Below are 27,500 nucleotides of genomic sequence, written 5' to 3' on the forward strand. Positions count from 1 at the left end.
TAGATCCCAAGAGAGCAAACACAGTCGCATAATCTAAAAAGTCAGTAAAGAAGATACAATCCTGCTTCTCAAATGAGTCCATTGGAATTGATGAAAAGTTATAGCCTAAGAAGATAATCGTCACCAGATTGACAGGTTGAAGGGCCCAATGAGAGCAATGCTTAACGCTGGGCCTGTTTTCACGGGTCTGTCTCTGAGTTCTCCAGAGTTCGTATCTATGTCTGAAAATTCCTAATGTAAATCGTTACCTTGAAGAATACAATACTGTCATTGTTGTTTTACTTCTGCTAAACCCAATAATACTGCTGAGGAATGATCCTCTGAGCTGAAAGATCCTCAAATTTGGCATATATGTTGACTGCAAACAACAAAAACCCTGCTGAAAATGGCTTAAACAAAAAGCAATTCTCTCAATTGAGAAAGAGGCTCAGGCATAAATAAATTGGGTCCTTTGGGGTTCCTGTTCTGCCACCCTTCAATCATGGCTGCTGCACCTCCAGTGGGCATCCGGTCACCTTCCAAGAAGGAGGGAAGAAGCAAAAGACAAAATGGGCAATCCAGTCGCATCTGTCCCTTCTGAAACGCTTCCGCAGACCAGCACCCAGTGACTCCCATTCACATCTCAGTAGCTGAACTAGGTCCCATGACTATTCCTACCTGTAAAGGAACCTGAAAGATGAGGTTTTCATTTTCTTGCCTCTTCAATAGAAGAGGGCAGGGTGTAGGGAGTTGTGAGTCTGCCACACCTCAGGTTAAAAGAGATCTCAGATAACTCCTCGAATCTGACCTTCTGCCTCAAACAAGCTTATTCCCTAGACATAGTTCTCTCCATTAGAGTATGCGGTGGATACTGGAATACAGAAAAGTGTCTCTTGCCCCTCTCGCCCTTCACAGCAGAACAAAGCAGCAAGAATTGTCTTTTAGAAAACAGATGCCTTGGGAGTTACTTCACTGGGGGTCAAACCTGTCCTCTCAGCAGCTAAGGCGATTATTTTTCTTAATTACCATTGCTTCACGTCTTGTTATGTGAGCTGTCAGCGTCTTAATTTAGCTGATGACTTTCCACAATCATTTCAGATTTATTTGGTACCTAATTTACTTAACATAGCTTTTGCTGTGAAAGTTAATCAGGGGCCCAAAAACCCTTAATAAGCTCAATATTTTACAGTGAACACCACCCTGAGGAATGCTTTACAAAAATGATGACAAGGCACAGGGTCTGTAGCTTTCAGAATCAATAAGTTACTGACTAATGAATTAACAAGGTCTTGAACTTACACTTCATTACCAGGTTCATGTAGCAGATGCACAAACGAGCATTGTAAGTGTAGCTCATTCTTCATAGAAAATTTCCTTTAACCCAGCAGCTGGGTATAGGAGCATATCTGTAGTCTTATAAATAAAGATTAAGGAACATACACCATGCAGTAATTTAAATGATCTTGTTTTTGCCACCATTTTTTTAGCTATTTCCTTTGAGAAGAAACTGTTTTGCTTTGTTTTCACTTTCCACCATCCTGACTTTTGATGGAAATCACTGAGGCAGACAAAAATGCCCTGTTGACTCATCTCTTTCCACACATCAACTAGAAGTAAGTTTAACATGCAGGGACCATCTTCATGTAATTTACAATCCAAGACTGGAAATACAAATGCAGAGGACCACAGGGCAGTCATAAAACATATACACCACTTAAAAAGGCAAATAGCTACCCCCTCCAACTGTGAGCATCTTGCATGTACCTGCTACCTTCAATACAAAATATCTACACGTACCCTGCACAGAGTAGGACGTCAGGGAATAACTGCTGAATAGGTTTTTGTAATGATGGAGATTTAAAAGGAAGTGAGGAAGAATAAGAATAGGCAGAATACCTGGCCTAGGGTAGGCAGGTGATACATGCTTGCATAAAGACTGGGATTTTCCTTTTTCTCCCATGCAAAGAATTGCAGGAAACCTGAAATTTACAGGGGCAAGAGAGAACATTTTTCTTGAGATAGGTTGTGACTGAGGGGTGGAGGACTTCTTGGCTCTAATTTGGAGGGCGCAGAGGATGGAGAAGGACTGAAAAAAGGGATACCTGAACCTCAGGAAAAGCAGAGAGAGAAGCTGGGGAGTTGGGAGAGATTGAAAGAAGGGAAATACTCCCAGACTCTGAGCCTATGTTCCTCATCCCTTAACTAAGAATAATACTTGCTCTGCCTACTTCAAAGAGGTATAATGAGGATTAAGTGAAATGGTGTGTGTAAAAGTGCTTTCAAAACCTGAAAACACTGTATTAGTACAACAGGTCCTTTGAAAGCTATTTTTGGCTCTGGAACAAGTGAGCAGGTGCCACAATGATGGTAAGTGGAGCGCAGAGGCAAGTCACAAGTCACAAAGGGATTATGGTCCCAGGGCACTTTAAAGGGTCACAGTAGGAGTCTCAGATACCCTACTTTCTTAGGGGCCCAAACTTCCTGAAATGTTTTCACATAAAATGTGTTTATCACCAGTGAGACTTTGTGAAGAATAAGGAGCCTGAGACTCTAGAAGTTAATGGGCTTACCAGACACACACAACTGGTTAACAACAGGGTCAGGACTAGGCTCAAGCTAGGCTTAGGAACTGGCTCACAATCCAAAGCTCAGGCCACTCCAGGATGATTTAAACTCATCAGCACCAGTTCCTTTTATTTCAAGGTACAATTTGATGAGCAAGAACAAGGAGAGACAGTATCACCTCCCTGGACTTCTGATGTCTCACCTAAGAACAATTTTCACAAGGAAAGTAATGGGGACCATATTTTATCTAAATTGGTTTCCTTTCTTGCAAAGTTGAATCTACCTATTTTCAGGGAAGGAAACTGGGTGCTTATGGCCTCCCTGTGGAGTTGTGCCCAGGGATTTGATAAGATGAGAGCATCATAATGGGCATCCTGACGCAGCTTCCTAATGAAAGAGCTAGATTGGCATTAGACTGCAGTCCCGTCTGTTGTGGAGGTTCTCTGCTTTGAGCTAGTATTCTTTACCTTGCAGCTGTACAATATTTAGGTTGTTAGGCTGGCATTTGTCTAATCAGTTCAGACAGCTATTATAAAAATAACATTGACTGGGTGGCTTAAACAACAAACACTTATTTCTCACAGTTCTAGAAGCTGGAAAGTCCAAGATTGAGGGACTGACAGGTATGGCATCTGTTGAGGGCCTGCTGCCTGGCTTGCAGGTAGCTACCTTCTCTTGCATCCTCATGTGGTTGGAAGAGGTCACCTCTCCCACTGCTTTCTACAAGGACACTCATCTCTTTCATGAGGGCTCCACTCTTACAACCTAATTACCTCTCAAAGGTCCCACCTCCAAATACTAACACATTGGGGATTAGTCTTCAACATGAATTGGTGGTGGCAGAGGGGGTGGGGGGTCGGGGAGCGGCACAAACATGCAGTTCATATCACAGTTACGAGTGTTTTTTCTTCCTTACCTTGTCTATTTGACCTGACACTGACTTTATCTGATTTATATACCTCTAAGAATTATAAGCAGTGGCCCATTTTTAGTTTCAATTACAGAAATAATTTTCCGTCCTACTGAGATAAGAGCAGAATGAATATGCAATAAAATAAGTAGTTTTGTGAAGCACTCGAACTAATGAAGGCTTGTTGCCTGATAGAGGTGACATCCTTGCTGCTTCAGAATATAACCAGTGTTACCAAGGCAATCCATATTATAAACTTCTTATCAAGGAATTATACATGTGCAATTTATACGTGTACACATACTTGTGGATTTTAGTGAACCTTAGAAAACCAACTTGGAAATATATTTCATATTGCTTCTGCAGTCTACACTACACAATTAAGCACTTAATTATGCAATAATTCTTTTCATGTTAGTTTTGAAAGCCCTTAAAATTTGAAGACCATGTACTAAACTTCTTTTATAACCTCTGTAAGACCTAACACAATCTTAAGCATGTAGAAGGTGTTCATGAAATATTTCTTGATTGGTTGATTTCAGCATATTAACAGATACCTGGAGAGGTAAGGTCCTTAAAGAGTCCGGTTGATAAAGAGCTGTAGATGTCATGTCAAAGAAGATGATAGCATCTGCAGCTTAGGAGGATGACTCTGAAGACCATGTGGAGGCTGGAGCTAGAAGGAGAAAAGAGGTGGAGAGATGATGACAGCAGTGAGAGCTTTTGGAAACTGTTCAAATAGCCCATGTGGAGAAATGTCTAAATGATGGCAATGACAAGGCTCAAGGGAAAGACAAGACTGATGCAAGAGATATGTAATAACTACAATCAGTGGAGTTGATAAAAAGGGAATCTGCAATGGTTCCTAGGTTTCAGCCTTAGATAGTGATGTCATTATCCGAAATAGGAAATGCAGCTTGATAAAGAAGTTGGAAGTGGGAAAAGATAGAGAATTTCATTGTGGACATTTTCTTTTCCCTTTTTCAGCCACACCTGTAGCATATGGAAGTTCCCAGTCTAGGAGTCAAATTGGAGCTGCAGCTGCTGGCCTACATTACAGCCATGGCAACACTAGATCCAAGCTGCATCTGAGACATACACCACAGCTTGCATCAACGCCAGAACCTTAACTCACAGAGAGAGGCCAGGGATTGAACCCACACCCTCATGGAGACTATGTCAAGCCCTTAACTTGCTGAGTCTCTAAGAGAAGAGGGAAATCTGGGGTAGGTATTTAGACTTTGAGGTTGTAAGAGCATGGATGTTAGTTGAAGGCATGGATACCACTGAGAATACCCAAGAATGGATATAGAGGGAGGAGGATGTTAGGATTTAAGATAGGTCCATGAAATAACTTGAGAAAGAGCTATTATAAGCATAGGAGGTAAACCAGGGTGATACCCTGAGGCCGTGTGGAGGTGGGAACACAAGATGGTGACTGAAGCCAAAAACACCAAAGACCCAAGGCCTCAATGAGATCAAAAAGCTGGAGAAAGGAAGATCTAAAGGACAACTGGTGATTGGGACTCAGAGAAAGCTAAGCCATCAGATGGGTGACAGTGTCCTGGATGTAACCACAGGAAAAACTTGTCCAAATTGAACCCTGAAACATCATTTCTGCAACATGACCCTTTAACCTGAGTCTCAATTCCCTTTTTTAAAAAATTCACATCTTCCTTCTTACCCATAAGCTCACAATTCAATGAGAGTCTAACCCACTCTTACATACAATCTCTCTATAAGTTCCTAACATAAGTTCTCATTTTGAAAATGGGCTAATGGAGCAGTATTTATTGGACCCCCCCCCAAAAAAAGCTATTTGACCAAAAGATAAAGTTGGGTTTCTGTAGACCCAGCAGGAACTGTAAGATACAGTTTTATTCTATAGTCTTTCTGTAAATATTTTAATTAGATGCCATTTTCTGATGATAATGGCTGTGTGAGTAATTGCAAAGAAATTTAAAAAGACACACCTCAGGGAACCACAGCAACTTCATGCTGCACATCAATGTAGGGAGGACAGGATGCGAGTCATACCATATTTGCACAGGTCAGATCGTAGATGGGATGGAAACTTTACCATGAATGCTGGCAGGAGTGGATGTTTAGCTGGAAAAGAGAGGAAGTCAGGGGAACAAATAATTGACGAAGTACTTTAATATTGCTGCAGTAAAAAAATAATAATGACTGATATATATCAAGCCCATATCAGGGAGTGAGCTCTATATAAGCTGTATATGTATTACCTTAATATCCATAACACCTCAAAGAGATGAAATAAGAACTAATACACATATCACTTACCAAGTGCTTTACAACAACCCCGTGAGTTAGGTGCTATTATCATCCCCATCTTGCAGATCAGGAAGTGAAGGCACAGAGAAGTCACTCTAGGTCAAGCTAGTGAATGGTGGAGCCTGAATTTGAATGATTCAGTTGGAAAGCAGAGACCATCTCTTACATAGAAAGCTTACAGTATTATCATAGGCATTTTATGGGTGAGGAAGATAATACACAGAAACTATGAGCCACTGAACCACAGTCACATAGCTAATAGTAATGAAGCTGGAATTTGAAGCCACTGGAAACCAATGAGCAATTAGGAGGCAAACTGTGCTTCAGTATAAAAAAGCTTGTCTAACTTCCAAAGCTACATGACAATGTGATAGGAAGCCCAGTGGGCTCCTGAATCCCTTGTGCCCAGAAAACCCAGGAAAAGAGGTAATAATATAATAGTATTTCCTATTTACATCCATATTATCATTTCCAAGGTACTTTATAGGGAGGCTCCCTTTCTTGGTTTTGGATTTGACAGCCTTCCCTGGTCGCTCCCCGCCTACTCCGGTGAAGGACTTCAAACTGAAAGCAGATTGCTTGACCTGCCCACTGCTAACCACAGTCACTGACACTTGAGTTGGTTTTGAAAGGTCCCAAATAAATTTTGACAATTGATCAGCATTTGCTGAACCATTAAGCTATATTTGTGCATATACTTGTGCTCCCCATTCATTCATTCATTCATTCATGAGCATCCCTGCTCATCCTACTAATAATGGTTATTAAACATCCATCAAGTGCTAGGCACTGTCTAGGTGCTAAGGGTGCAGCTAGGAAGAAGCACAATCTCTGCTGGCACAGTTGTCAATGGCCCATTTATAGTATACCCATTCTGGAGGTCACCTGCAGTCAGGTCCCACTCTGGGCCTCAGGGTGTTCTCTGTCCCTGGCCTGTTTGGCCCATGCTGAGGAATGTCCCTCGGCCCATATGGGGAGAAGTTAGTGGGTATGTGCCCCAGCTTCTTGCCCTTGGGTGGGACAATGTGACGTATGCTCTTTACAGACTATTCAAGGCAACCCCGCAGAACTGAGCCCAGTTCTAGAGCCCACAGCAGGAATGCCATTAATGCTCCTTCTGCTGTCTCTCCTCCATTCCCTGTCTCACTCACTCTGCTACTTAGGATCATTTCCTAAATAAACTAATTACATTCAAGTCCTTGTCTCAGGATCTGCTTTGAGGGGAACCTGTCCTCCAGGGGCCTCTGACCTAGTGGTTAGGACATGTGTGTTGTCATTGAGTCTGCAGATTCACCTGAGTAACCACACTGAGAAAACCAGAGGTATTTTCCTTAGCAAGGTCAAATGCATCACGTGGCTGTCCCCTTCAGTACTTTTAGGTCCAAAATTAACATGGAACAAAGATACCCAGAGACACTTGCAGGGCAAGGTCAAGCCAGAGCACCTTGCTGAGAAGTGAAGCTCTGGCACATGGAGATGGCATTTCTAAGCACTCTGCAGGCATTATCATCCATTGCCTATACAAGCGAGAGAGGGGAGAGTACAGGAGGAAAAAGAGAGGCCATGGTACAGTGTCCAATAAAGGCCTGATTTTAGCCACTGATTGTCCATGTCTTCAGTGGGGAGCACACACTCTGACTCAGCCAGACACTTTGTCTCCAGACACACGGTCACTCCTGCAGCAGCTCTGGTTGCTGGCTGCTGGTATACCACTATAGGCCCAAGGGAAACTTCTTGTTCTCAAAAGAGCAGCATCAAGGAGAAAGGGAAATACCATCTGACGGGCAGCCTGATGTCCTTTTGTGCCAATGTCCTTGAACCACAGATTTAAGCAGTTAAGCTCACAACCATAGCCATCCTTAAAGCCAACTAACGACCCCTTGTCAGATGTGATTTGGGCCAAGAGGATCACAGGGTGAGCTTTAGGGTCTGCTCCCCACTGAATTTCAGTTAAGTTTAAGCATGTCTAACTGTTGCAAAAGCTTCAAGACTGGTCTGTATCATAAGCTGATTTGCAAGAGGGCTTTCTTTGTTATAAGGAGGAAGCTTTGAGCTTTGCTCTCTGGGGAAAAGAAAGCAGACATGACATGTCCCCTGTTTAAGCCCCATGGAGAGCACTTCAGGAAGAGGAGGAGGCGCTGTGGTCCTGAAGCACTCGATGGCTTGTGGAAGCCCAGCAGAGGTGCTCTAGGCCCCAGCGTCAGCAGTGGGACAGAGCACAGGAAAGATGCTCCCCTCCACTTCCTCCTAGAGCACAGCAGGGCGGTGAGGCTGGACCAACTGTGGGACCATGAAGTCATCTTCTGGGATTTTAGGCTTTGGGGGTCCCATGGCAGAGGGAGCCAGCAGCCATGCCCACTTTGCTTGCTGACTTTGTTGCAGGAACCAGGCACCACTCATATGGATGAGGGCTGCAGACCACTGAGAGGGGACTGGAGGGGAGGTGGGAGACCACTCTGGGAGCTCCTATAAAATACTCCCAGGGATCCCAGAAGTAACTGGCAGACATTTTTGATTGGAGTGGAGGAAGAATTTGGCCTCTTTTATGTGGAGGTTAGAGTTAAATTTGCAGTTTTCCAAATCAAAGGTTGGAGGAACTGGCCAAAACTTGTCCTAGTACATTGTGGAGAGGCTGACCCAGTCAAGTGCTGCTCAGCAGCTCCTGGGAAAGCATGGGCAGGTCCATGTTGTCTTCAAGAGTCCCAGGCTGCAGTCAGATCCAGCCTCAGTAGAGCCCGCCACCTCTGGGCATGGACAGTGAACTTCTTTGCAAAGGCCGGTTATTCAAAATTTGACTTTAAAGATTTCCAGCTCATTTTTTTTTAACTTTTATTATAAACTTGTTTTGAATATTGCACCTTTATTGTTAGCTTCTCTCTGCATAGGTGCAAAAGCAAGGATCTTTGTCACTCTGAATTTGAGTTGCCAGATTTAGCAGATAAAATACAGGACGTCCAGATAAATTTGAATTTCACATAAACAACAAATAATTTTTTAGTATAAAAAATCAGTATGCTATATTAGTATGCAATAAACAATATTATTCATTATTTACAAACAATTCAAGCTTAACCAGGCATCCTGTGTTTTATCTGGTAAACTTACTCTGAAAAGATCATTCTCTGGAGAGCAAAACAGCAAAATATCTGGAATAAAGGAAGAGTTCTGTGGTCCCTTTTCCTACTGGCTAAAACTGAAGTGGCCAATTATATTGTCTTTCTTGAAATGTACTCCTCATTTATGTCCTAAAAGGACTGAAATGGCATAAAATAAAAGTCACAGTCTGTTAAAATAGAAAATTTCAGAATTCAAATTAATTCTAAATTAATTTCAATTTAGAAATATAAACTCAAAAGAAATAGAAAAGGATGAGGAAGTTTGAATTCCAAAAGCCACGTGGTTGTGGCTGATCTTTACCTTTGCTTCTCAACTGCTTGGCAGCTCAAAGCCAAAAGAAAAGATGATCTGGTATAAGGATGCAGGCGATTAAGGCCTTTGTCTAGTCATTCTTAGAGGACTTTGTCATATGGGTCATTATATAAAAAACAGCATGCTAGCCTGTGTGATCCAAAGGGAGGGCAGCTTAGAGAGAACAAACACCTGGAACACATGGCCTGAGGCTCAGCTCGCCTCACATCGTCACTGCAGCTCTTTCACCTCATTTATTCATACATAATGTGACTTGCCCCACTAAACACATTACAAATGTAAGATTCTATCACTAGAGCTAAGACTAAGGCTATCAATGCCAGCAATAATAATAGTGCATTCTGCAAGGGCTTTATGAAACAACATAAACACTCATTTGACTATTATTATATTAACCCTTGATTTAAAAGACTAGGATACAAGATTAAAATGTAATTCAGCAAAAGCCTTTGTGGCCAGGCAGGTCATAAAACCAAAGTCATCTTTCTGACACTTGCCTCTTGAACCTTCCAGACAAGTGAAGCTCAGGGCTGGCTGTGGATGCTGTGGCCTTACAAAGCACAGGTATGCCAGTAAGTCTTTCCTTTGCAATTGCTAATATTCTCTGTGGCCTGGAACCTGAGAATAGGTTGTCATGACCTAAAAGCAAGCCACAAGCAAATGGGAGTGCCCATCCCAAACCCATGGCAGGGCTGCACACCTTCTTGCAAGGAATTGGCAATGGTTGGCTGGAGTGGTTGAGAAGGAAAGACATGTGTCTGTGGATACCCCTGGATTTGCAGATAGGCTACGGAATGCAAATGCTTAGTCACTCAGAATGGCTGTCAGGAGTGGACAGGACATCAGTGTGACTATCATGAAGTTCCTTCTGCATCAGCCACATTTGTACAGTGCCCTCTTCTCTTTCAAAGGGGAGGCTCAGAGGGCTCCCACCTTGCTCACAGAATGCCTAGAGAAAATATGCTTCGTTTACAAATAACATTGTAATAATAATAATAATAAGCACAATCATTACATGCCACGCTGTTTTACATTTCTGACTTCATTAAACCTTTGTAAAAAGGTTCTTTTATTACTCCCATTTTACTGTGAGAAAATAGGTTGAAGATGATCCTTTCTGCCAAGGAAAAGACACCTGGGACTCTGGAAAAGAAGATTGTCCAATTTTCTGTTCTTATTTGCAAGCCTGGTTTACTTTAACTGGGAGAGTTGCAAGACCTGAGAAACAATTATTTCCAAATTTAAATACTGACTGAGTATCTACTATGAGAATAGCTTGAAGCCAACCACACAAGGAGTGCACAGATTGCTGCCGTCCATACATGCTTACAATCCAGCCCAGTCTACAAATTAACCCAGGTAGAATATACATGTCCTCAGAAAGGTGGGACCCTACATCCCTTCTGACCAACAGCCTTTGTGGTGGTGACTCTGAATATCAAAAGCAGCCAGAGGTAGGGGAGCTTGCTTTGAACCTGACTGATTTCCAACCCCAAGAAAGGGAGGGTTGGGAGGCCAAATGTAACTCTCAGGGCTTCAGATGATTTCCAGCTGGCAGGTCAGTGTTGGCACCTTTGAATGAGGTTCTTGAGTCCTCTAGGTACATGCAGGCCCTTCAAACTTGTGGGGTTTTGAGTGACCCTGTCCCATTGGAGACACTGGCTTGCCTTATTTTTCCATCAAAAATAGTTAACATCTTGGGCAGAGAACAGAGAAGAAGATACAAGGGAGGGCACTGTAACTCGCCCTAAAAATGGACAGCACTGGTCAGTGAGGGTGAGGATGGTTGGCCACAGAGGTAAGGGGTGGGTGGCACTTCTCTCTTGACAGAGGGCATCTCTTAGGATTGCCATCAAGAGCCATCTGGTGGAAACACTGGAGGCCCTCCTCAGGACTCCAGAGCCTCACTGCTGGGATTTGGGGCAAACCATGGCTTTCTCAGAGAACCGCTACAATTCTCCCTGTTTTCTGAGCTGATGGCCTACCCTACGGAGCGCTCCTCCTTTGCTTTGTGTACTTCTTGCATTTTTAAACGGCAGTTTCTCAGAACAGATGCTTCTTTCCTCCTTCCCGGTGGCCTTTCAGTACAAGCGGCAGATTGCCTGCTTCTGTCATCTTAATCGAAGGAAGGAGAGAAACATGCTAATCATGATATTTTTCTCTTCCTTCTGCCTGCAATAGGCTATGGGAGCCAAGGGCCCGCTCTCTGCCTCAACTTCTCCCTGTACTTAACACCCCAAATGGAGATTTTCCTTGGCATGACTCACCAAACCTGCTTCCCCTTTAACTGGAGGGATTCTTTTGAAACAAACAGAAACCTTGGATCTTTTTCTAGATCTCTGCTTCCTTTGACCTCCTAGAGTCCAGTTGTCATGCAGTCACTGGTAATGCCTTGATTTTGAGTTCCCCTATAGATTAAAGATCCAAGACCAGGTTGACATCTATGGAGGCCATCAGTATCAAAATTATGTTTGTGCCTCTTTTTCCCAGGGCTGCTGTATCACACAGCTCCAGGGGGCACCATTCACACAGGGCTGTGTATCCATCTGATAGTCACACAATGTGATGCACAGATGTTGTGTAAAACAAACACAATCTAAGCCATAAAACAAACATAATGAAGTGCAACAAAATCCTGGGGCTTTTTGTCATGATGACTGTAACATTTGCTTTGAAATATCACATATAGATTCTCCTCCAATGCTCTTTGTTTGGTGCCATAAACTCATGAGTAGCCCACCCACTGAGCAATCCCACCAGAAAGGCTCTTTGCAGCTCCCTGCTTTGGCAGGTACCTCCATGTAGCAGAGAACTAGAGTGGGCACAGTTAATGCTGAAAAACAAAAGAGTAAGATGAGCACCAAGATTTGACTCCTTGAAGAGTAAATCACCATAGAACAGTATCTGAAAGAATCTGAAATGGAAACAGGCTAGATTTAAACCCTTCCATCAGCCTTACAGGTTGTTAAATGATATCACACATAGTGATCATGGGGATTCTCTGCCTCTTATATATATAACTTGCCCCAGAGCTACCTTTGGGGGGAGTGCTGAGGAACAGTGATCTGGCAGTTCTCCTCCCTCTTGCCAGCAAAGTAGAAACGTGGGTTATGGCAGGTGACCAGTGTCAGAGTGCAGGTGTGTCACTTGGTGCCTGACCAAGGGAACAGAAATCATGCAATACTTAAAGCAGAGAGGATTTAATGCAGGAAATAAGTTACAGAGGTTTCTTGGTTGGAGCCCCCAGGAGATCTAGTGACAGGATTCTAGTGCAAGCAGTTTCCCAGGAAATATGAGTAGAGAAGTTGTAGGATAGGCAAGGGAAGGAAACCAGTCTAAAGAGTCCATTATCAAGCATATTCCCAGTGTGGAGTCAATCCTGGGCAACTCTGGGAGCCAGTGTAGCCTTAGGGTTAGCCCCATCCCCACAGGGAAGGAAGACAGGGTATTTCTATATTAACACTTTCTGAGTTGGAGCTCTTTCTGGGAACATTCATTCCCCAGCTTGTGCTAAACATAGGCTGAGCATGCTCCAATGGCCAGACCCAGACTCAGCCAGTAAGTCTCGGGTGTTCCAGTAATATTCTCGGCATATAAAGGAGACTACCTAGAGGATGAGTGTAGGGCACCCTGGAGTCTGCTACAACAGGCGATGGAAGGACTGGGAAGTCAAACAAAAGATAGTGAGGCCACCCAGAGATGAGCAACAGCAGAAAGGGTCTACCACTTTAGGCTGTAAGGCCATAGTGGGAAGCCAAGTTCCTGGTCCATGATTTGGGACCACAGACGTAAATGGAACCAAGAGGAAAGGGATGGTGCTATAGGAGCAGAACAATGGAGAAGAAGCAGCATTGCCAGAGACACTGCCCAGGGCAGAAGTAGGGGGCAAATATCTTGGCTCTTCTCCTCCTCCCTCCCTTCAGTCTCTCACCAGATGGAAAGTTGGAAAGTGGAGTCTGCAAGGGCTGGTGCCCACTGCCTCACCTCCCCACTGCCTTCTTAAGGTCCCCACCCCCAATTTTGCTACAGAGCAAAGCAGGGGAAGAGCAAGAGAAAGATTTGAGTGTAAACTGGAGTAGGATGGCACTGGAGGATGTAAGTCAGTCCCCACCCCAAACCTCCTCTACAATTCTCCTACAGTAATGGGATGAAGAGGAGTTCTAGATAAGGATGTCAATGTCCCCAAGCAGATACAGGGACCACAAACTCCTTGGAATCTGTGTGATTTGGTCTCTGTTTTAAGAGGATAATAAGGTAGTAACCCAAGTGTTCACTAACCATGTGATCCATCCAGGGTGACCCCCAAATCCCTAAGAATGGGACAATGGTGTGGTGTGGGATCTAGAGGAGATGAGTCCTGATTCCTGTTGTAGGGATTCAGGGTGGCAGGGGAGGCTCAAAACTACTAGGGGAGCAATACAGACACTGCTGTGGTGACAAAACTATAATTCAAAAGATACTGCACCCCTATGTTCACAGCAGCACTATTCACTATAGCCAAGACATGAAAATAACCTCAATGTCCATTGACAGGTGAATAAATTAAGAAGATATGGTACACATACACAATAGAATACTACTCAACCATAAAAAAGAACAAAACAATGCCATTTGCAGCAACCTGAGTGCAACTATAGATTCTCATACTAAGTGAAGTAAGTCAGAAGGAGAAAGACAAATACCATATGATATCACTTACATGTGGAATCTAAAATATGGCACAAATGATCCTATCTACAAAACAGAAACAGACTCACAGACATAGAGAACAGACTTGTGGTTGCCCAGGCAGAGGGGAGTGGGACAGGGATGGAGCAGGAAGTGAGGGTTAGCAGATGTAAGCTATTATATGGGGAGGAGATAAACAACAAGGTCCTACCGTATAGCGCAGAGAACTGTGTTCAATGTCCTATGATAAACCCTAATGGAAAAGAGTATAAAAAGAATATATGTATGTATAACTTAACCACTTTGCTGTACAGCAGAAATTAACACAATGTTGTAAATCAACTACACTTCATTTTTTTTTTTTAATGTATACACTCAAAAAAAAAAAAAAAAAAAACCCTGCTGCGGTGAAGATGCAATGGTACAAAAAAGTCCATTCATGGTTTAGCAGCATTTTCTAAACTATATCCTGCTAAATAAATATAATAATTGAATATTATATTCTCTCCTGATAGATTCAAAATGTGTGTGCTAGCATATTATGGACTCTGAGAAATCCTACAATTCTCAAAACTTCTTTGAGTCTAGAATGCCACCCTTTCCTATTTTTCTTAATGTGGAGTGTCTTTTACAATCTCAAGGGAATAATATTCTGTAGCATAAAGAAATACCAAACTAAAGAATTTGCAATTAGAAGAGTATTGATATCTTCAGGAGAGTATATTTATCAAGTTTCTGGTAAGATCTTGAACTAAAAAAAGTATGATAAGCCATTAAATATCATAATGGACGCTGGTGTGCTGAAGCCAGCTTGCATCGGCTTATGAGAACCGTGTTATATTTCCTGAGATTTTAAGAGCTGGTTGATAAACACAGCCATTATTATAAATAAAATCATATGAACTTATAATTAAATGTTTTATTAAAAACAGAGGTGATAAATATTCTAAACTCATTATTGTGTAATTATTTTACTATTATCTGTGTTGTGTGGATGATTTATGTCTATCGTATCAGTATAGTGGAAATGCTATATAATAGTGAGGTACTGTGCTCCTCTCCCCAACTCTATGTTCAGTGATGTCACATTGGTAGCTTAAAATCAGTCATGATGGGAATACTTACACTATGGAAATCAGGAAATGCTATGTTTCAGAGCTTGATATATTATCCGCTTGTCTAAACTTACAAAAAGAGGAAAATGCTATCACTGTGGATTAAACTTAAAAGCTGTCATGCTATAGACAACGCTCTGTGAATAACATAGACACAAAAATTGAGGATATTTTCTTCAGTACTCAAAACCTATAATACAATTTAGCAAAGAAATTCCTAGCATCCTTTATGAAAAGATAAAGTTCTGACATACATAGTGCCAAAGCTGAAAGAAGTTTCAGTTTAATGGCTATAATCTGTAATAGATTATGTATCAGAGAAATGATAAGTTGATTGCAAAAAGAGTTACAGGACTGAGATGCAACTCCATTTGTTAAATCATGGTTCAACTGCAACCATAGCTTGGCTGCAGATACAAGAGTTCAGCAAAAATCGATTAAAGCATTCTGTGAGAATCAATTGGCTATATGGACTTTACAGTAAAGAGTACATTTTATTATTATTTGTAAATTGTGCATCCTTTATATCAGTAAAATTTATAATAAACATACATACATATTTATCAGATAGTTCCTTTTTCCCTAGAGAGCTGGTGGTTAAACCATTACCAGTACACCAAGGATGAAGTGCATTCATTTAAAGGTGATTCTGCCCCACAGGTTATACTATATTAAGATCCTGAAGATATCTTCTGAGCCAGACATCTCTACATGTAGGGAAGTGTCCCTCATCCAAAGAATAACACTCCGGTGTTTTTTTCAATTCAATTTGCTAAGTATTTATTGAGCATCTACGGTGTGTTAGAGAGGTTTCAGAAAATCATAGGGTCTTGGAGCTTAAGAAATCTTTGAGGAATTCCCATTGTGGCTCAGCAGCTTAAGAACCCAACTAGTATCCATGAGGACACAAGTTCCTCCCTGACCTTGCTCAGTGGGTTAAGGATCCGGCGTTGCTGCGAGCTGCAGTGGAGGTCACAGATGCTGCTTGGATTCTGTGTTGCTGTGGCTGTGGTTCAGGCCAGCGGCTGCAGCTCAGATTCGACCCCTCACCTGGGAACTTCCATATGCTGCAGGTGCGGCTATAAAAAGAAAAAAAGGAAAGAAAAGGAAAAAAAATCTTTGAGACATTTGAGCTTACAACTTTCTCATTTTTTAAGTTGAGGTAAAACTCACATAATATAAAATTCACTGTTTTAACCACTGTAAAGTGTGCCCTTTAGTGGGTTTTTTTTTTTTTTTTTTTTTAGTATATTCACAATATCATGTGACTATCACTACTATCTAGTCCCCAAACATTTTTATCATCCCCAAAAGAAACCCTGTACCAATTAAAGAGTCACTCCCCATTTCTTCCTCTCCTCACCCCCCGCCCCCGTCAAACTCTTATCTGCTCTCTCTCTCTATGGATTTGCCTAGACCTTTCATTTAAATGAAATACTGCAATATGTGACCTCTGCCTCTGGTTTCTTTGACTAGCATGTTTTCAAGGTTCACCCATGTAGGCTGTATCCTTTTTACGACTTTCTTCCTTTTTATGGCTGAATATATCTGTTGTGCTGATATACAACATTTTAAAATTCATTTTTATTCATTCATCAGCTGATGGACATTTAGTTGTTTCCACTTTTTGGCTCTTATGAGGGATGTCGCTATGAGCATTCAGGTACAAGTTTTGTTTAATATGCTTTTAGTTCTCTTGGGAGTTGCTGGAGTAACTCTGTTTAACATTTTGAGGAACTACCAGGCTATTTTCCACAGCAACTGCATCATTTTACATTCCCACAGGCATGTATGAGGCAAATGCTTCAGTTTTATTTATTTATTTATTTTTTAATGGCCACATCCATGGCATATGGAAGTTCCACCAGGAACTGAATTCAAGCTGCAGTTACAACCTATGCCACTACACCAGGCTGGGGAATCAAACCAGTGCCCCCATAGAGACCTGAGCTGCTGCAGTCAGATTCTTAACCTACTGCACCATAACAGAAACTCCAAATGCCTCAATTTTTTTCCTCTTTTTAAAATGATTTAAAATAAAATGATTTTTATTTTTTCAATTATAGTTGATTCACAGAGTTCTATCAATTTCTACTGTACAGCAAAGTGACCCAGACACACACACACACACACACACACACATATTCTTTTTCTCACATTATCCTCCATCATGTTCCATCACAAGTGACTGAACATAGTTCCCTGTGCTATACAGCAGGATCTCATTGCTTATCCATTCCAAATGCAATAGTTTGCATCTATTAACCCCAGATTACCAGTCCATCCCACTCCCTCCCCCTCCCCCTCCCCCTTGGCAACTACAAGTCTGTTCTCCAAGTCCATGAGTTTCTTATCTGTGGAAAGGTTCATTTGTGCCATATATTAGATTCCAGACACAAGTGATATCATATGGTATTCGTCTTTCTCTTTCTGACTTACTTCACTCAGTATGAGAGTCTCTAGTTCAATCTAGGTTGCTGCAAATGACATTATTTTGTTCTTTTTATGGCTGAGTAGTACTCCATTGTGTATATAAACCACATCTTCTTAATCTATTAATCTGTTGATGGACATTTAGGCTGTTTCCATGTCTTGGCCACTGTGAACAGTGCTGCAATGAACATACGGGTATCTTGGCTATTGTGAATAATCCTGCAATAAACATATGGGCATGTATCTTTTTCAATGAAAGTTTTGTCCGGATATAGGCCCAAGAGAGATATAGCCAGGTCCTATAGTAGTTCTATGTTTAGTTTTCTGAGGTATTTTACTGTTCTCCATAGTGGTCGTACCAAATTACATTGCCACTAACAGTGTAGGAGAGTTCCCTTTTCTCCACACCCTCTCCAGCATTTATTTGTTGACTTGTTAATGATGGCTATTCTGACAGGTGTGAGGTGGTACCTCATAGTAGTTTTGATTTACCAAATAACTCGATTTTAAAATGAGAGTTTTGCAGCCAAGGAAGTCTGAGTGATTTGCACAAAATCATGAAAGACCCAGAACTACAGTCAAGGCACCCATGTACACTTGGTGCTCCTTTTATCAAGAGCCCACTCAGGAAGGAGTTCCCGTCGTGGCACAGTGGTTAATAAATCTGACTAGGAACCATGAGGTTGTGGGTTCGGTCCCTGCCCTTGCTCAGTGTGTTAAGGATCCGGCGTTGCCATGAGCTGTGGTGTAGGTTGCAGACACGGCTCGGATCCCACGTTGCTGTGGCTGTGGCACAGGCCGGCGGCTACAGTTCCGATTCGACCCCTAGCCTGGGAACCTCCATATGCCACAGGAGCAGCCCAAGAAATAGCAAAAAGACAAAAAAAAAAAAAAAAAAAAAAAAAAGAAGAGCCCACTCAAAGGCCACTACACAAGATTCTCTTTCTACTATATAACTTAGGGCAGGAAAGTAGTTATTGTTAAAAAAAAAATGTCAATATAAATGAAAACAAAAAAGGATGAGTTTTCAGATAAACAGTTAACCAGAAAATTAAATTAATCAGAATTTCCATTTTGTTTCCCCTCCAAACCCTGCCATGCTGCACTCCCATTGCCCCAACTTCAAAAAGTTTTGCACTGCTAGAAACTCTGCAGGCCAGAAGGGAGTGGCATGATATACTTAACATGATAAAAGGGAAAAACCTCCAACCAAGATTACTCTACCCAGCAAGGCTCTCATTCAGATTTGAAGGAGAAATCAAAACCTTCACAGATAAGCAAAAGCTGAGAGAATTCAGCAACACTAAACCAGCTTTACAACAAATACTAAAGGAACTTCTATAGGCAGAAAAGAACAAGAGAAGGAAAGAAAAAAGAGAAGCAAAAGCAAGTCCAAAGCAATTAATAAAATGGCAATAAGAACATACATATCAATAATTACCTTAAATGTTAATGGACTAAACGCCCCAACCAAAAGACACAGTCTGGCTGTATGGATACAAAAGCAAGACCCATATATATGCTGTCTTCAAGAGACACACTTCACTTCTAGGGACACATACAAATTGAAAGTGAGAGGATGGAAGAAAATATTTCACACAAATGGGGATCAAAAGAAAGCTGGAGTAGCAATACTCATATCAGACAAAATAGACTTTAAAACTGAGAATATTTTAAGGGACAAAGAAGGACATTACATAATGATCAAAGGATCAATACAAGAGGAAGATATAACAATTTTAAATATCTACACAGCCAACATAGGTTCACCACAATATATAAGGCAACTGCTAACAACCTTAAAAGGACAAATCGACAATAACACAATAATAGTGGGGGACTTTAACACCCCACTTACAGCAATGGACAGATCAACCAGAGAGAAAATCAATAAGGAAACACAGGCCCTGAATGACCAGATGGACTTAATAGATATTTATAGGACATTCCATCCAAAAGCAACAGAATACACATTCTTCTCAAGTGCACATGGAACATTATCTAAAATGGATCACATCCTGGGCTATAAATCCAACCTCAGTAACTTTAAGAAAATTGAAATCATATCAAGCATCCTTTCCAACAACAACGCTATATGACTGGAAATCAACAAGAAAAAAACTGCAAAAAACACAAACACGTGGAGACTAAACAACATGCTACTAAACAATCAATGGATCACTGAAGAACTCAAAGAGGAAATTTAAAAATACCTAGAAGCAAATGACAACGAAGATACGGCACTCCAAAACCTACTGGATTCAGCAAAAGCTATTCTAAGAGGAAAATTTATAGCAATCCAAGCCCACCTCAGGAAACAAGAAAAAGTTCAAATAAACAAGCTAATTTTACATCTAAAGCAGCTGGAGAGAGAACAGACAAGACCCAAAGTTAGTAGAAGGAAAGAAATCATAAAGATCAAAGCAGAAATCAATGAAATAGAAACAAAGAACACCAGAGAAAAGATCAATGAGATGAAAAGCTGGGTCTTTGAAAAGATCAACAAAATTGAGAAACCCTTAGCCAGACTTATCAAGAAAAAAAGAGAGAGGACTCAAATCAATAAAATTAGATATGAAAAAGAAGTAACAATGGACATCACAGAAATAAAAAGGATCATAAGCGACTACTACATGCAACTACATGCCAATAAAACGGAAAAGCTAGAAGAAATGGACAAATGCTTAGAAAAGTACAATCTTCCAAGACTAAACCAAGATGAAACAGAAAAGATGAATGGACCGATCACAAGTACCGAAATTGAAACTGTGATTAAAAAACTTCCAACAAACAAAAGTCCAGGACCAGATGGCTTCACAGGCGAATTCTATCAAACATTTAGAGAAGAGCTAACACCTATCCTTCTGAAACTATTCCAAAAAATTGCAGAGGAAGGGATACTCCCAAACTCATTCTATGAGGCCACCATCACCTTGATACCAAAACCAGACAAAGATACCACAAAAAAAGAAAACTATAGGCCAATTTCATTGATGAACATCGATGCAAAAATCCTCAACGAAATACTAGCAAACCACATCCAACAATACATTAAAAGGATTGTACATCATGATCAAGTGGGATTTATCCCGGGGATGCAATGGTTCTTCAATATCCACAAATCCCTCAGTGTGATACAGCACATTAACAAACTGAAGAATAAAAACCATATGATCCTCTCAATAGACGTGGAAAAAGCCTTTGACAAAATCCAACACCCATTTCTGATAAAAACCCTTCAGAAAGTGGGCATAACGGGAACCTACCTCAACATGATAAAGGCCATATATGACAAACCCACAGTGAACATCATTCTCAACGGTGAAAAGCTGAAAAAATTCCCACTGAGATCAGGAACAAGACAAGGATGTCCGCTCTTGCCACTACTGTTCAACATAGTTTTGGAAGTCCTAGCCACAGCAATCAGAGAAGTAAAAGAGATGAAAGGAATGCAAATTGGAAAGGAAGAAGTAAAGCTATCACTATTTGCAGATGACATGATACTATACCTAGAGAATCCTAAAGACTCTATCATAAAACTGTTAAGAGCTCATCCATGAATTTGGCAAAGTCTCAGGATACACAATTAATACACAGAAGTTGACGACATTTCTATATACAAACAATGAAAGATCAGAAAGGGAAATTAGGGAAGCAATCCCGTTGACCATCACATCCAAAAGAATAAAATACCTAGGAGTAAACCTACCCAAAGAGACAAAAGACCTGTACTCTGAAAACTATAAGACACTGATGAAAGAAATCAAAGATGACACAAATAGATGGAAAGATATATCATGCTCATGGATTGGAAGAGTTAATATTATCAAAATGACTATATTACCTAAGGCAATCTACAGATTCAATGCAATCCCTATCGAATTACCAAGGACATTTTTCGCAGAACTTGAACAAAATGTTTTAAAGTTTGTTTGGAAGCACAAAAGACCCAGAATAGCCAAAGACATCCTGAGAAGGAAAAATGAGCTGGGGGAATCAGGCTCCCAGACTTCATACTATACTACAAAGCTATAATCATCAAAACCATATGGCACTGGCACAAAGACAGAAATATAGATCAGTGGAACAGGATAGAAAGCCCAGAATTAAACCCACGCACCTACAGTCAACTAATATATGACAGAGGAGGCAAGAATATACAATGGAGAAAAGACAGCTCCTTCAATAAGTAGTGCTGGGAAAACTGCACAGCCACATGTAAAGAATGAAATTAGAACATTCTCTAACACCATACACAAAAATAAACTCAAAATGGATTAAAGACCTAAATATAAGACCAGATAGTAGAAAACCCTTAGAGGAAAACATAGGCCAAACTCTCTCTGACATAAACCACAGAAATATCTTCTCAGATCTAACTCCTAGAATAATGACGATAAAAACAAAAATAAACAAATGGGACTTCTTTAAACTTAAAAGTTTCTGCACAGCAAAGGAAACCCTAAACAAAATAAAAAGACAACCCATAGAATGGGAGAAAATATTTGCAAATACTGACAAGGGATTAATCTCCAAAATTTATAAACACCTGCTACAGCTCAATACCAAAAAAACCAAACAACCCCATCAAGAAATGGGCAGAAGATCTAAACAGACAGTTCTCCAAAGAAGACATATAGATGGCTAAAAAACACATGCAAAGATGTTCAACATCACTCATTATTAGAGAGATGCTAATCAAAACCACTCTGAGGTACCACCTTACACCAGCCAGAATGGCCATCATCAAAAGGTCTGCAACCAGTAAGTGCTGGAGTGGGTGTGGAGAAAAAGGAACCCTACCACACTGTTGGTGGGATTGTAAATTGGTGCAACCACTGTGGAAAGCAGTATGGAGATTCCTCAGAAAACTAAATATAGAAGTACCATTTGATCCAGAAATCCCACTGCTAGGCATCTATCCAGAAAAAACCATGCCTTGCAAAGACTCATGTACTCCAATGTTCATTGCAGCACTATTTACCATAGCCAAGACACGGAAACAACCTAAATGTCCATCGACAGAGGAGTGGATGAAGAAGAGGTGGTACATATACACAATGGAATATTACTCAGCCATTAAAAAGAACGAAATACCGGCATTCTTAGCAACATGGATGGACCTAGACACTATCATGCTAAGTGAAGTCAGCCATACAATGAGACACCAACATCAAATGCTTTCACTGACATGTGGAATCTGAAAAAAGGTCAGACGGAACTCTTTGCAGAACAGATACTGACTCACAGACATTGAAAAACTTAATGGTCTCCGGAGGAGACAGTTTGGGGGGTGGGGGGATGTGCTTGGGCTGTGGGATGGAAATCCTGTGAAATCAGATTGTTATGATCATTATACAACTACAGATGTGATAAATTCATTTGAGTAATAAAGAAAAAGAAAAAGAAAAAGTTTTGCTCTGCTAAAGCCAACTCTCCAGTAATATACTGGCCTCAGCTAAAACACTCTGAACAGAAGACTGTTGTCTGCACCCACGGTTGGGTACTTTTCTGAGACATAAGCCTTGACTCTACCTTTCTTTTAATGTCATTGTTCTGTCACTCTTTTCCTTGCTTTTACAAAAGCAGCTTCTCAGGTCTCACTGCTTCCTGTTTTCCCCACTGCCATCACCTATATCCTACTTGTCCACAGTCAACTACCCAAACAAAGATGAATCACATAGCTCTCCTACTGTAAAGAACATGGAATATTTCTCAGGGTTCAGATTCTTCCCAGCTACGGCTCCTCCTCCCTTTTCAGTTAGTATCTGCACCCTCTCACTCAGTGCTCAAACCAGACCATTTGTTAATGGCATCTCTCAACATGTCCAGCATTTTCATGCTTCCAAGACTTTCCCAAACCGTAGTTAATCCAAAACATAAGTGCCAGTCCAGTATTCAAATTAACACATTACCTGCCCTCAAAGATCAAACTCAGGTCCCATCACAGATGAAGCTCCCATTAAGCAAATTATAACAATGGATTCTGATAAATAAAATAACAGATTTGCAAAGTGCAGAAGTAGAGCAAAGTGGGAAATTATTAACTCTCTCTAGGAGTAGTGTATAAAGGGCTTCTCAGAAGATCTAGCAAGGCTTTGAAGGATGAAAACGTGTTCACCAAGTAAACATGGAGGCAGAAGGAAACAACCACTGAAAAGGCAGAGTGGCAAAAACAGAAAGACATCTGAGGGAACTCATGGCAATTCTGGAGACAGGCAGAAGGAGAAAGGCTGGAGAATGGCAGGAGTTGGGCCTGGAAAGGTCCATGTGTGCCAGACAAATGGCTTGTGTGCTAACTAAGGAGGGTGCACTTTGCTTTAAGCAGAAGAGGAATAGTTTGTGGTTAGCTAGTTTATTCAGGGGTAACTTTAGGAAGTGGATTGAGGGGCCTCAAAGAGTAGACGCAAGATGACTCTTACTGCAGTCCAAGTGAGAGATGATGGAAGTCTGGCTTAAGGCTACCATCCTTTCTTCACATGACAAACCCCCAGAGGGAGTTGCCTCCTCTGTTATCTGGGCTTTGTAAAAACTTCTACCACAGCACTCCCCTCATGGAATGAGTTCCCTTTAACACACCATCTTCCACCTTCCTCCAGACTGGTGGAAGGCTGGGAAGGTTGTGGCCAGGATACCTTGTATCCCTGGCATTCAGAACCCTCTTACTTCCTATAGTGTTTCTCAAACTTTCATTAGGGTGCATATTGGGGTTAGTAGGTCTTGGGTGGAGGTGAGAATCTGCATTTCTAGTGGGCTTTCAGTTGAATGCCAGGGGCCTTAGCATACAGACTTGTTGACTGAAAAAGAACTGCCCCTGAAACCTCGGCTTACAGAACATACCCCTCCTCTGCTTCTTGGCTCTCAAAAAACGACTTCATGTCACATGCCATTGGGTTCTCGGTCAAGGCGAGAAACATTCTGGTGAAAATTCTTCTTAACTAAACCCCTTCTCATCAATGGAAATGCACCTTATTGTTGAGTCAGAATGGCAAGCAAGTCCAAAACCTTCAGATGGACACAAGTAACAGGTAAAGAACTAATTGGTCCTCAATATATTAATGAAATGTCCTTGGTAGGCAGAGGGCCCTTGAATAATTGATGAATGGGACCGTTCAGTGTTTGCTGCAGTTCTGGCTGACACTGTTCATTATGGGCGATGATTCACTCTCTTCTATGGAACAAACTGTTCCAAGTCTGACTCCACTTCCCTTGCCTTTTTTTTTTTTTTAATAAAAAGCATGCACCTGTGGAATTCAAATGCTCACAATTGTGTCCAGAATATAAATGAGAAATTAATTCATATCCTACGGCCCACAAAAGATAAACCTCAGAGGACCCTGCCTGGGGGCTCAGCTTTAGGAAAGACTTCTTTCCTCAGAGAGGAGGAAAGATATGGATGTGTCAAGTTTCTGCTGGATGCAAAGATATCAAGAGCAGGATGAATTGACATGAGACCATCTTCCCCAATACAGCTTGTTATTTGCTGGGTTTGGCAAAGGGACAATTGGTATTTAAATTGTATGCCTCCTATATTTTACATTGTGCATCTGGAAGCTAATTCAGTGTGTCTAGTTCCTATCAGCCAAGTGTGTCTAAATGCTTAGTGTTGCCTCCTGAATTGGAACAAAGAATAATTTTGCTCTAAAAGTCTGATGATTTAACAAGCACATGTCAAGATGCTACAGATCCCCTATATCCCTTTCCATCCCCAAATTTAGAAATTTCTGTTTAATCTTTCCAATTTATCATTTTGATGAAAAGATGCCTATTTGTTTTGTAGAATTAAATAAAGCCAAGAATTTCACCAGACACAATTCTGTGGTGGTTTACATGTGTATATTTGGCCCTGATGAAACTCTTAGCAAGAGCAGAAGGTAATGGCCTGGAACACAGGGGTCTCTTCTTCTTCTTTTTTTTTTTTTTTTTTTTTTTTTGTCTTTTTAGGGCTTTACCCACGGCATATGGAGGTTCACAGGCTAGGGGTCAAACTGGAGCTATAGCTGCTGGCCACAGCCACAGCAATGCTAGATCCCAGCTGCATCTGAGACCTACACCACAGTTCATGGCAATGGAGCCTTAACCCACTTAGCAAGACCAGGGATAGAACCTGTATCCTCATGGATGCTAGTCAAGATTCCTTTCTGCTGAGCCACGATGGGAACTCCATGGGGTCTCTTCTTTATACAACCAGAGAAGCTTCAAAATTGAGAGAGATGGGTGATTCAGCAAAGCCTGATTGTGCTGTGGTCCAAGTGTAAGCACTGGAAAATATAATCCACCTCTTTCCAGTCCCAAATCCTGCTCTAGTTCACAGATGCTAATATGGCTCGGCCCAGTCCCTAGAGTGTCATCTGAATTGGGTTGGGCTCAAAAGCTGGACCCAGCTGTGGCTCTTTCCTGACTGTCTCCAGCAAGGCCTTGGACTGACCTGGGCTCTGGGCCACTGTATGAGAGACAGATTTTCTTGCCAGACTGGAATTAACCAACCCCAAGAATCCTGGAGACCCAGAATGACCAGAACTGGACCACCAGAAAAGAAAGCAGGCTTCTTCACCCCACTTTGATTCTAACCACATTCTTAGGACCCAATGAGTCAGTGGCCCTTAAGGGTGGGAGAGCTTTCCTTTAGGATATTTATTCTACTATTTTCCTATGAGATTTTCAGTAGCTGGCTAATCATGCAAGCTAGAAATGTGGTGGAAAGGCAGAGAACCTCCATCTTTTGTTGCTCATTCTTTGACTCCTCCATCACCTACTACCTACTGTTGAAATTTGGACAGGCTGGCAAACTCATATTGCCTTCCATGATGTTCATTTAAAAGAAGTGGTGTTTGGACAGCATTCCTTTGTCTTCTGGATGATTCTAGAGATCCAGATTCTCACATGCCCAGTTTATCTGGGCAGCTTTGCTTGGACTTTCAGGCCTTCATCCTAGCCCCTGGCTTCTAATATTTTCTCTTTTTTTGATGAGACCAGGTTGGTCTACTCTTCCTTCATTCCCACCTCCGTTATTGCTTTCAAGCACAAGGTCCCTTTAATGCCTGGAGGCATGCTGCATACCACAGCGATGGCACGGACAAGAAAGAGATGAGAGCAGGTGCTGGAGAAGGATGCTATGCCAGGCAATGCTGAGGGCTGCTCCTCCACAGTGTACTCTTGGCTGGGCAGCAATCAGGGCTGCTGCTGCTGAGGGGTCATTCTTTGGCCAAAGACAGGGAGGGCACTTCAGAGGACTTAGAAAAGTGGATCCTAGATGCTAACGTTGGGGGAGATCCTACAGGTCAGCAAGTCACCATGCACCTGCTACTTTAATCCCATCCTCACCATCCTTCCCTACAGCCATACAGGAGGGACCTGAATAGCTTGTATTAGTTTGGATATTCTCAGAAGCAAAGGTCAATCAGGTTTAAACATGCAAAGATTTTGTAAGTGGAGATGAAAAAAACAGGAAAGGGGCCAGAGAAGGCTAGGGAGCACCAGCAAGATGCAATTCTGACTTAAGTGATGGACAGAAGAAGCAGTTTGGGTGAAAGCATCCTAGACAGTCATGTAGTTCAAGAAAGTTTCAGCAAACCTTTGGGAGGTTCTTGAGCCCAAAGTCAGCTGGCAAAGCAGTGCCATGTTTCCCTGGAATGAGTCTGCGAAAGTATCCCTGCCTCAGGTGGTCACTGGCAGGGAGCAGCCTATGGGAGACATGGCAGACCACCCCGTCTCCGTGCAGATGCAGTGGTGGTCTTTGCACTTCCTCCCAGGTCTCCAGGAGCTCAACAGTTTAAACAGCACTGTCTCAACCTGGCATCCTCCCAGAATAAGAAAGAAAGGGCAACCAGACATCTGAGTGGAGCTAGAGCAGAGCAGAGGAGAGAGGCCAAGCCTGGAAAGCAGAAGCTGCAGAAACTCAAACCTGCCTCTGTGGGCCCTTGGGACAGCCATTTGACTAGCACTCAAGGTCCAGGGATCACAGGGCTTCAGCTAGTCCTGGTTGAAAAAAGAGGGCTATATGCTGGGTCTACGGCATCTTATTTTAGCCTACAAGTTTAGCTCTGTTTATAATAAAAACCCAATCAATACGAGTGCTCAGAAATTCTTTCCTAAAATCCATTCCC

At 41.7% G+C, this 27,500-nt stretch overlaps 1 protein-coding gene across 1 annotated transcript in view; it reads right to left on the minus strand.

Moving 5' to 3' along the window:
• Positions 1-27,500, minus strand: part of ZNF366 (zinc finger protein 366) — a 404,477-nt gene that overhangs the window by 199,461 nt on the left and 177,516 nt on the right. The window contains exons 4-5 of the mRNA XM_085002432.1: positions 5,428-5,563; positions 4,012-4,130 (exon numbers count right to left, since the gene is read on the minus strand). The gene's annotated coding sequence lies outside the window, so the exon portion shown is untranslated. The remainder of the gene's footprint in view (positions 1-4,011; positions 4,131-5,427; positions 5,564-27,500) is intronic.

Source organism: Sus scrofa, chromosome 16, assembly GCF_054392235.1.
Source record: "Sus scrofa isolate SSC_HxYL_T2T_F1_AM1 chromosome 16, Sscrofa_HxYL_maternal_Yorkshire_Landrace_v2.0, whole genome shotgun sequence".
Lineage (NCBI taxonomy): Eukaryota > Metazoa > Chordata > Mammalia > Artiodactyla > Suidae > Sus > Sus scrofa.